The sequence below is a fragment of the Aplidium turbinatum genome, chromosome 7 (genome assembly GCF_918807975.1).
Source record: "Aplidium turbinatum chromosome 7, kaAplTurb1.1, whole genome shotgun sequence".
NCBI classification, from domain to species: domain Eukaryota; kingdom Metazoa; phylum Chordata; class Ascidiacea; order Aplousobranchia; family Polyclinidae; genus Aplidium; species Aplidium turbinatum.
In genome coordinates, this window is record NC_137478.1 from 3,321,210 (window position 1) to 3,329,384 (window position 8,175).

The 8,175-nt window shown below is 37.0% G+C and overlaps 1 pseudogene; it reads left to right on the forward strand.

Annotated features, from left to right (window-relative positions):
• The first annotated feature begins 3,075 nt into the window (after positions 1-3,075).
• Positions 3,076-4,258, forward strand: LOC145774532 (uncharacterized; annotated as a pseudogene).
• The last annotated feature ends 3,917 nt before the right edge of the window (positions 4,259-8,175 follow it).

An 8,175-nucleotide genomic window follows, 5' to 3' on the forward strand; every position in this document is an offset into this window, starting at 1 on the left:
TTCATCATCAAAAACAGCAAAAATATCATCTACATACCTAAGATAAAGTTTCGGATGGAAATCTTTAGACTCTTCAAGAACTTTTGTTTCAATATGTGCGAGGAAAAAATTAGCAATGGTAGGGCCTAATGGAGACCCCATTGCTACGCCATCGATTTGTTTGTATAAATTATTTTTGTACAAAAACATGCCTTGTGTGGCTAACGTGAGGAGTTTAATGAAAATTTCTTTCTTGATAGGTGGGTGATTAGGTTGGGAATCCGAAAAAATGTAATCAGCAATGATATTTATGGTTTCAACCAACGGTACATTTGTAAACAAAGAGGACACATCAAAACTCACCATCAATTGATTTTTGTGGCACGGAAAGTTATTTACATTTTCTAAGAATTTGTTGGTAGAGTCGAGCATATATTTATTAGGAATATAAGGTTTAATCATCGAGTCCAAAAATTTTGCTAATCGGTATTCAGGTGTACCAATCATTGACACTACTGGCCTAACTGGGTTTCCATCTTTATGGACTTTTATAAGACCATACAGTTTTCCTGGGTTGCTACCGGATGGGATAAGTTTTTTACACAAGTCTTTATCAAATTGTTTCAAATACGTGCGGATATAATACGCGATCGACTTTTCTTTTTTGATGATAGGATGCGTCCTAACGGTATCGTCAATCTTAATGAACTTAGAGTGATCATCAACAATAGAGTCAAGTTTTGAATGGTAATCCTCTGTATTCAGAATTATTCGCTGGAGGGGCATCTTTTTTGTTGAATTTGTATTAGCTTACGTTTATTTTATGTTATGTTGTCCGCTCACTATCTCGTCTCATGACCACACTCCCGCATAATTATGACAGATTGCTACCACCTTTTGTGTTTGTTCGTCAGTTGTTGCTTGTACGCAGGTCAGTGCAGTTTTATTGAATTTCAGTCATTTATTATTAACATTTCACAAATAATTGTTTTGTTTAGATGAATTAAGATATTTTCCTGAAGAGGGCAGAAAGTTTTGCCGAAAACGTTCGAAATTATGTATCTATTTCATTTCTGTATTAATTTTGAATTATGCAATTCAATGTTATTAAGTTGTTATCGATTGTCTGTCTATGGTTTTTATTCAATAAATATTTGAAAAAATCAATTAAAAAGCTCAAAAATTCTTCCAGTTTTGTACGTTTTAAAATTTGGCTATGTTTTACTGTGTTTGGCTATGTTTAGTTACAGTTTGACTATAGAATTATTTTTGACATGGCAAGAAATTAAGGAAGTTCTTGGAAGTAGCTCATTGCAGTCAAACTTACACTTTTACCGATATGCCAATTGCAATGCAAGCACAAGAAATGCAAGTACAGCTAAGTTCAGAAAATCGAAACGAATGAAACTATTGTTGTAGGGCAGAGGTGTACAGAATCCGGAGTTTTGGAGTATTTAGAAACTGAAGTCTCGGTTTTCAGCCGAATTCGGAGTGAATCCGGAGTGTGAAATTCTTGACAAAAACAAGAGCCAGATTGGAGCCGGAGTCTGATGTTTTTATCAGTTGATATTTTTATAACATACAAATGTTTACACTAAACTCAGTGGCGTACGGTTATCATTTTTAGGGTGTTCACTTTTTTTAGAAAGTTTTAAACACATGCTTGATCTGCGCAGTGACTCGTCTTATCATATCAGTTAATTTTGATATGATTTGAACAGCCATTTAAGCAAACTGCAAACCTAGTGTGTGTTAAATGAAAAAAGTGAACACCCAAAAAATGGTCACCGTACGCCGCTGGCTGCACCAGTGCACCTGGTGCAGCTTTTTGTCTGTGTTCAGTATGGTTTTATTTTCCAAGCAGTAATTTTTGCATTTAAAAACATGATTTTTCTGTCTATGACGGAGGATAGGGAACGTATAAGTGTTATATGTAGCAGCATGGCCTACTTAAGATACGGCCTAATTGGTCGCATTTTAGAGGCAAAATTTAAGAGGCTGATTGATGCATTTCGCTTTCCAAACAAACATTGTGTTTTATAACCCTTCAAACGTTAATATTTGTTTGGGGAGGCATTTGCTGAATATTTCCACAACAAAAAAATGTGCAATATTGCTTCAACGATATAACAATTCAAAGATCTTGGTTCAACTCGAACCAAAGTTGTTGTGTCCTTGGATAACACTTTCAAGTACAAGTTCTAAATATTGTCCTTCCCTCTCTTTGTCGTGATAGAATGGAAAATGCCACAAACGACCAAGCCAATCAGTTTTCATAATGTTTATCCAAAAATCCTACATTGTTAATTTTTTGATACATCTTTGCATTGTAAACCAAAACATCAAAAGCACAAACAATGATTTCGCATTGATATGAATCGCTGTGTGTGTTCTGCGCAAGCACCAAGATCACACGTATTGGGTTAATCGTTTAGCATGCAGTCGACGACGAGAGAGGATTAACCTTAATTGGGAGAGAAAATGATTACAGTTTGCTATTTCTAAATGCTTGCAGTTGCAGTAGCAAAGTTGTTGTGAAGAGTGAACTAAGTTAGTATAGATCACTTTTAGTTTTGCTGAACTTAGTAAGCATATAACTTAGTTTTTGCTTACTTTAATAGCCTACAGAACAAATTTAATGATAGTCAAAAAGGAAAGGTTTATCATTTATTTTACATAGCTAAGAAATAGGAATTCAAGTTTAACATATTACAATTTAAGTTTGCTGGAGTTGCTAGTTAGTTTTTGCTGCTTGGTTAATTGAGAGATGCAGAATACTGTTGAACTTTCCGAGCTTGTTCATTTCACAATAACACATTAAATAATTTCTATCAAGTCTTCTTGTGATAATGTCATAGAATAATGGCCAGTAGCTTATTCTGTAGAAAGTATGGAAGACTGTACTGTACACTACTGCAGTGTATTTCAAGATGATCATTTGATTGCACAAGTCTTGCAGAGAGTGAAGAAAGATGACAAACAGTTTGAAATATTGGCGGATGCATAGTTTATTGGCTGACATTCTGCAAATTGCATTTATTTTTTTATTTTTTAGCTACTGAAGTAATACAATATAGCATTTAACTTAGATATCAAATGGTAAATAAATGTGTTGTTTTTCGGATGCAAGTCTTGTTATGACACAGGCGAAAATGTTGCATCGTTTCGTTTTCCTTTTAAAAAGGACGATTTACTAGCTAAATGGATTCAGTTTGTTAATCGTGCTAATTGGGCCCCATCTTCCAATTCTGTTATTTGCTGCAAACATTTTGAGGATAAACTTATAAGCAATGGAAAAAGGAAAACACTGATTTGGTCTTTAAACCCTATACCTTCTATTCATTCGGTACCCGGTCATTTGGTCGACAGGACGTTTGGTCGACAGACATTTAGTCGACAGGACGTTTGGTCGACAGGACGTTAGGTCGACAGAACGATTTATTTTAGGGTTAGGGTTAGTTAACTAACCATAACCCTAATCTAACCCTGACTCTAACCCTAACCCTAAAATAAATCATTCTGTCGACCTAACGTCCTGTTGACCAAACGTCCTGTCGACCAAACGTCCTGTCGACCAAATGTCTGTCGACCAAACGACCGTGCACCTATTCATTCACCCAGTTCTCTCAAAAGGCCTTCAATATTAAACACTCCTACAGAATTACGAAAACCACCAAAAGTTCGTGTCTTCCAAACAGATCAGCTTGATAGTTTTGAGAAGAAAGATGTTATCAGTGATTTTTCTAATTTATCAGAACAGTATTGTCCGACAAATTACTCCTGTTACAAAACGAAGAGTTGCAATATTTATTATCGTCTCGTTTTTGATGAAGTCAATGATTTTCCAGTTGTGCGCGAAGCAATCAAAATTGACAGTGATCTGCATGTTAAACTCCAAGTTATTGGCAACCCTGTTCCATTGCCAACGTGGTTTAAACAAGGTCGAAATGCAAAACTAACCAGCATTTCAATGTTACAAAATTTCCCAAATTATCTACAAACTTTGCAAGAAGGCGGAGATGGTGATTTATTACTAGAAATGCAAAGAAGACAACATTACAAGCCAAAAGGTCGACCTCCGTACTCTTCCGAAATGATACGATTTGCACTTCTGTTACGCTACACATCGCCTCAAGCATACAAGGTTTTATTGCAAAAACTTCCACTTCCATCCATGGCATTATTGGCAAAACTAAAATCAGGAAACGTGGATGCACTAAAAGCAGCTAAGTTGCTTCAAGACAAAGGTGCCATATCGAAGGACATAATAGCCTACTAATGGCGGATGAGATGTATGTGCAGAAATGCGTCCAATATTCAGGCGATCTTATGTTGGTGCAGATATGGACAAAAACTTGTATAAAGGAGTTGGAGCTTTCATGGTGCAGGGGTTGAAGCAGACGGTTCCCATTGTTGTGAAAGCTGCCCCAGAGGTAACTGTAAACGGAAAATGGTTGGCATCCGAATTGTCTGATTGCATAGAATCCCTTGGAAAAGTTGGGTTCAACGTTCGTGGATTTGTCACTGATAACCACTCTGCCAATGTGTCAGCGTTTAATCATCTATCCAAAATGATTCCTTCAGATGTTGCTTTCACCATCCAACATCCTTGCAACCCAACGAAGACGTATTTATTCTTTGACAACGTCCACTTGTTGAAAAATATCCGCAATAATCTCCTAAATGTTCACAAATTTGTTTTTCCAGCTTTCTCAATTGACCTTAAAGGTGAAGTTATAGCATCAACCGAAAGTGGGTACATAAGGTGGAGAGACTTTCGAGAAATCTTCGAAAAAGATGAAAAACAAAAACTAAATTTGCGAAAGGCACCAAAACTCACTCACAGCTCACTTCATCCTGGCAATAACAAACAAAACGTTAGGTATGCACTTGCCATTTTTCACGAGACAACAATAGCTGCCTCTAAAAGCTATTTTCCATCCCGAAAGGATGTTGCTGCGTTTCTGTCGCTATTCAATAGATGGCGGACGATAGTAAATAGCAAACAGCGATATCATTCAAACAAACTTGGAAACGCCATAATTGAAGGCGATGGCAAAGTCGATTTTCTTCTTTCCATGGCTGATTGGTTTGAAAACTGGGTTTGCGCGGCAGGCTCTACATTTTGCCTTTCTAAGCAGACCAGTTCCGCTTTGATCTGCACTCTACGTGCACAAGCACATCTCATCAAAGATTTGGTGGATGAAAATTACGAGTTTGTTCTTACAGCTAGATTGCAAAGTGATCTTATAGAAAGAAAGTTTTCACAATATCGACAAATGAACGGGGGACATTTTCTTGTCAGTTTCAACGAAGTTTCCAACTCTGAAAAACATTTACTTTGCCGATCACTCATCAAAGAAGATATCAACTTTTGGCAAGAACCAGAGCTGATCAACAATCCTCCATTAAATTTCGAACCGTTGGAAAGCTTACTGCTTGAAAACTCAGTCGAACTTGCCGAAGCTAGTCTCACAAAAGAAAGTGAAGAGATTTCTTTCTTTATTGCTGGTTACATAACCAAGAAGATTAAAGAAAAAAGCAGCTGCCAATCCTGTTTTCACTCATCTTCAGGCAGTTATGAAGATAATAACACCTATTTCAATTTACTGTCACGTGGTGGCCTTACAGTGCCATCTGCCGCATTAGCACAATATGTCTCTCACTGCTTTGCTGTTTTGGACTCAACTGACTCTTTTCTTCAACAATGTCCAAGCATACCGATTCGTGCTGCTGCCCAGTTTATTTTGCGTACCCAATGCAACAATGCTTGTTTTACCTGCGCTACTCACTCTACTTGGGGCAATCAGATTGCACAAAAAATCGTAATCAACATATTTTTTAACAACAAACAAAAAATTGTTAATAGTTCTATCAGAAAAGAAGCTGTAATAGCATTTAAAAAGCGGCAAAGAACGAAAGACTTATAAATGTGAGGCGGTGGGATAGCGCAGCGGGTAAGGCGCTCTCTTTCCAATTATGCAATCCTGGTTCGACTCCCGGCTTATGCTGGTTGTTGACAAACACCGCTCACCTCTACCCAGGGTGTAATAAATTTGGGTGGGCGTAGTTGCTGAAGTAAAAGCGGCCGAGAGAAAGGAACTGGCCACCCTACTCTCGTTAGTGCTGAAGGCTTAGTATACTGAGAACCTTATCTTCTCATCCCCCGATGTTTGGATTCAAGTGTGGGACTCACTCACTTTTACCTTTTTTTATTGTTTGTCCCATCTCGTGTTATTTTCCTGTTCAAATAAGAGCAGTTGGGGCAATATATAAGACGAATCCCCCTATTAAAGCCTTTAATCGTAGTTTTCCAATTGATTTGGATATCTTTCCAATTGGTACGATTTGATAGATTATGTCAACCATGCATAGATAATGATTTGTGAAAGTGGCGAAAAGCGTATTACACAAGGATGCAACCTCCTGACTTGGAATGAGCAGAACTAAAAACATTCAGTCATAACAAGTGTTGTCTGTTCTAAAAAGAGATGCTTTAATATCTTTTTTGGCCATTGAGTATTATTCTATATGTCAGTATTAATTTCATTGCGAAATCATCGTTTGTGCTTTTGATGTGTTGGTTTACAGTGCAAAGATGTATCAAAAAATTATCAATGTAGGATTTTTGGATAAACATTATGAAAACTGATTGGCTTAGTCGTTTGTGGCATTTTCCATCCTATCACGACAAAGAGAGGGAAGGACAATATTTAGAACTTGTACTTGAAAGTGTTATCCAAGGACACAACAACTTTGGTGCGAGTTGAACCAAGATCTTTGAATTGTTATATCGTTGAAGCAATATTGCACATTTTTTTGTTGTGGAAATATTCAGCAAATGCCTCCCCAAACAAATATTAACGTTTGAAGGGTTATAAAACACAATGTTTGTTTGGAAAGCGAAATGCATTAATCAGCCTCTTAATTTTTGCATCTAAAATGCGACATATTAGGCCGTATCTTAAGTAGGCCATGGTAGTAAGCTATAAAAGTAGATTGTGTTTGATATTTTGCGTTTGGAGTCGGAATGGAGTTTGGAGTTGATATTCCCAAGTTATTAGAAACAGGAGTGAACCGCAGACATCGGAGTCGAAGTGGAGCAAAAGTTCAAAAAACCTTACTCTGTACACCCCTGCTGCAAGGTGGGGATTTAAAAAAAAGAAAGAAAAAGACATGTTCAAAAAAAATGCTAGCAGCGAATTGCAACGCTTTTGGAAAAGCGAGTGGATACCAACAAACGAGTGTCCATTACCATGGTAAAAAGAAAATCAAACTCATTTTCCAATGGTGGCTAAATTGGCATAGATTTGTTAGCTAAACCAGCCACTTCTACCATAAGCGAGTGTTTGTGGTCTGCTGCTGGTTATATTGTGGTACCAAATCGAGCATCCTTGAGCACATCACGTGTTAGTGATATTCTCTTTCTCAGAGCAACGATCAGGAACTCCATTGGACAGTTGGACAGTGGAAACGTGCTTTGTTCGCACGATTTTACAACCTGCGTTGACTGAATCAATAAACAAACCAAAAAAATGAATCAATAGTTTTTTATCAACAGTCTGAACCTTAAATCATTTGGCTAGGCTAACACTCACAACAGTATTTCAATAAAAGTCATAATTTATGTTGTGGAACCGGTTTTCGTCCAATAGGACTCCTCAGCACAATTGGACGATCCAGCACAACTGGATCGAAACGAAAAAAAAATACAATAAATTAAAAACAGTACAACTAGCCTGAAACAAACGAAAATTAAATAAAAGTCAATTAATGTCCATTTCTTTTCCTTTTCCCTTTCTTTAAATTTTGGTAAAGGCCTAAATTATAGGCCAAATACAGAAAATTATGCAAGAATCAAATATTAAAATTGACCTAGTCCGTAGACCTACACGTAGTTGCAAGCATTAAGCTACAATAACTCATATAAATTTTACTCAGGAAGCAGGATTGTTTCGGGTTCGCTGTGGTAGTAGCGGCTTGCATTGTTCGGTAGTAGCACTTGCACTTGCTTGCACATATTGCACTACTAAGCTTTCGGAACGCAGTTATTTAGTCATGTGATATGACGAATGGTGTTGGAGTCAGTGTTACCAACCAGACTTAATGAATGGGTACCAATTTTTTTTCTAAATGGGTAGGTTATATACCAAATTATTTTCACCTTTAAAATTATCAACAATTTTATTCACTTCA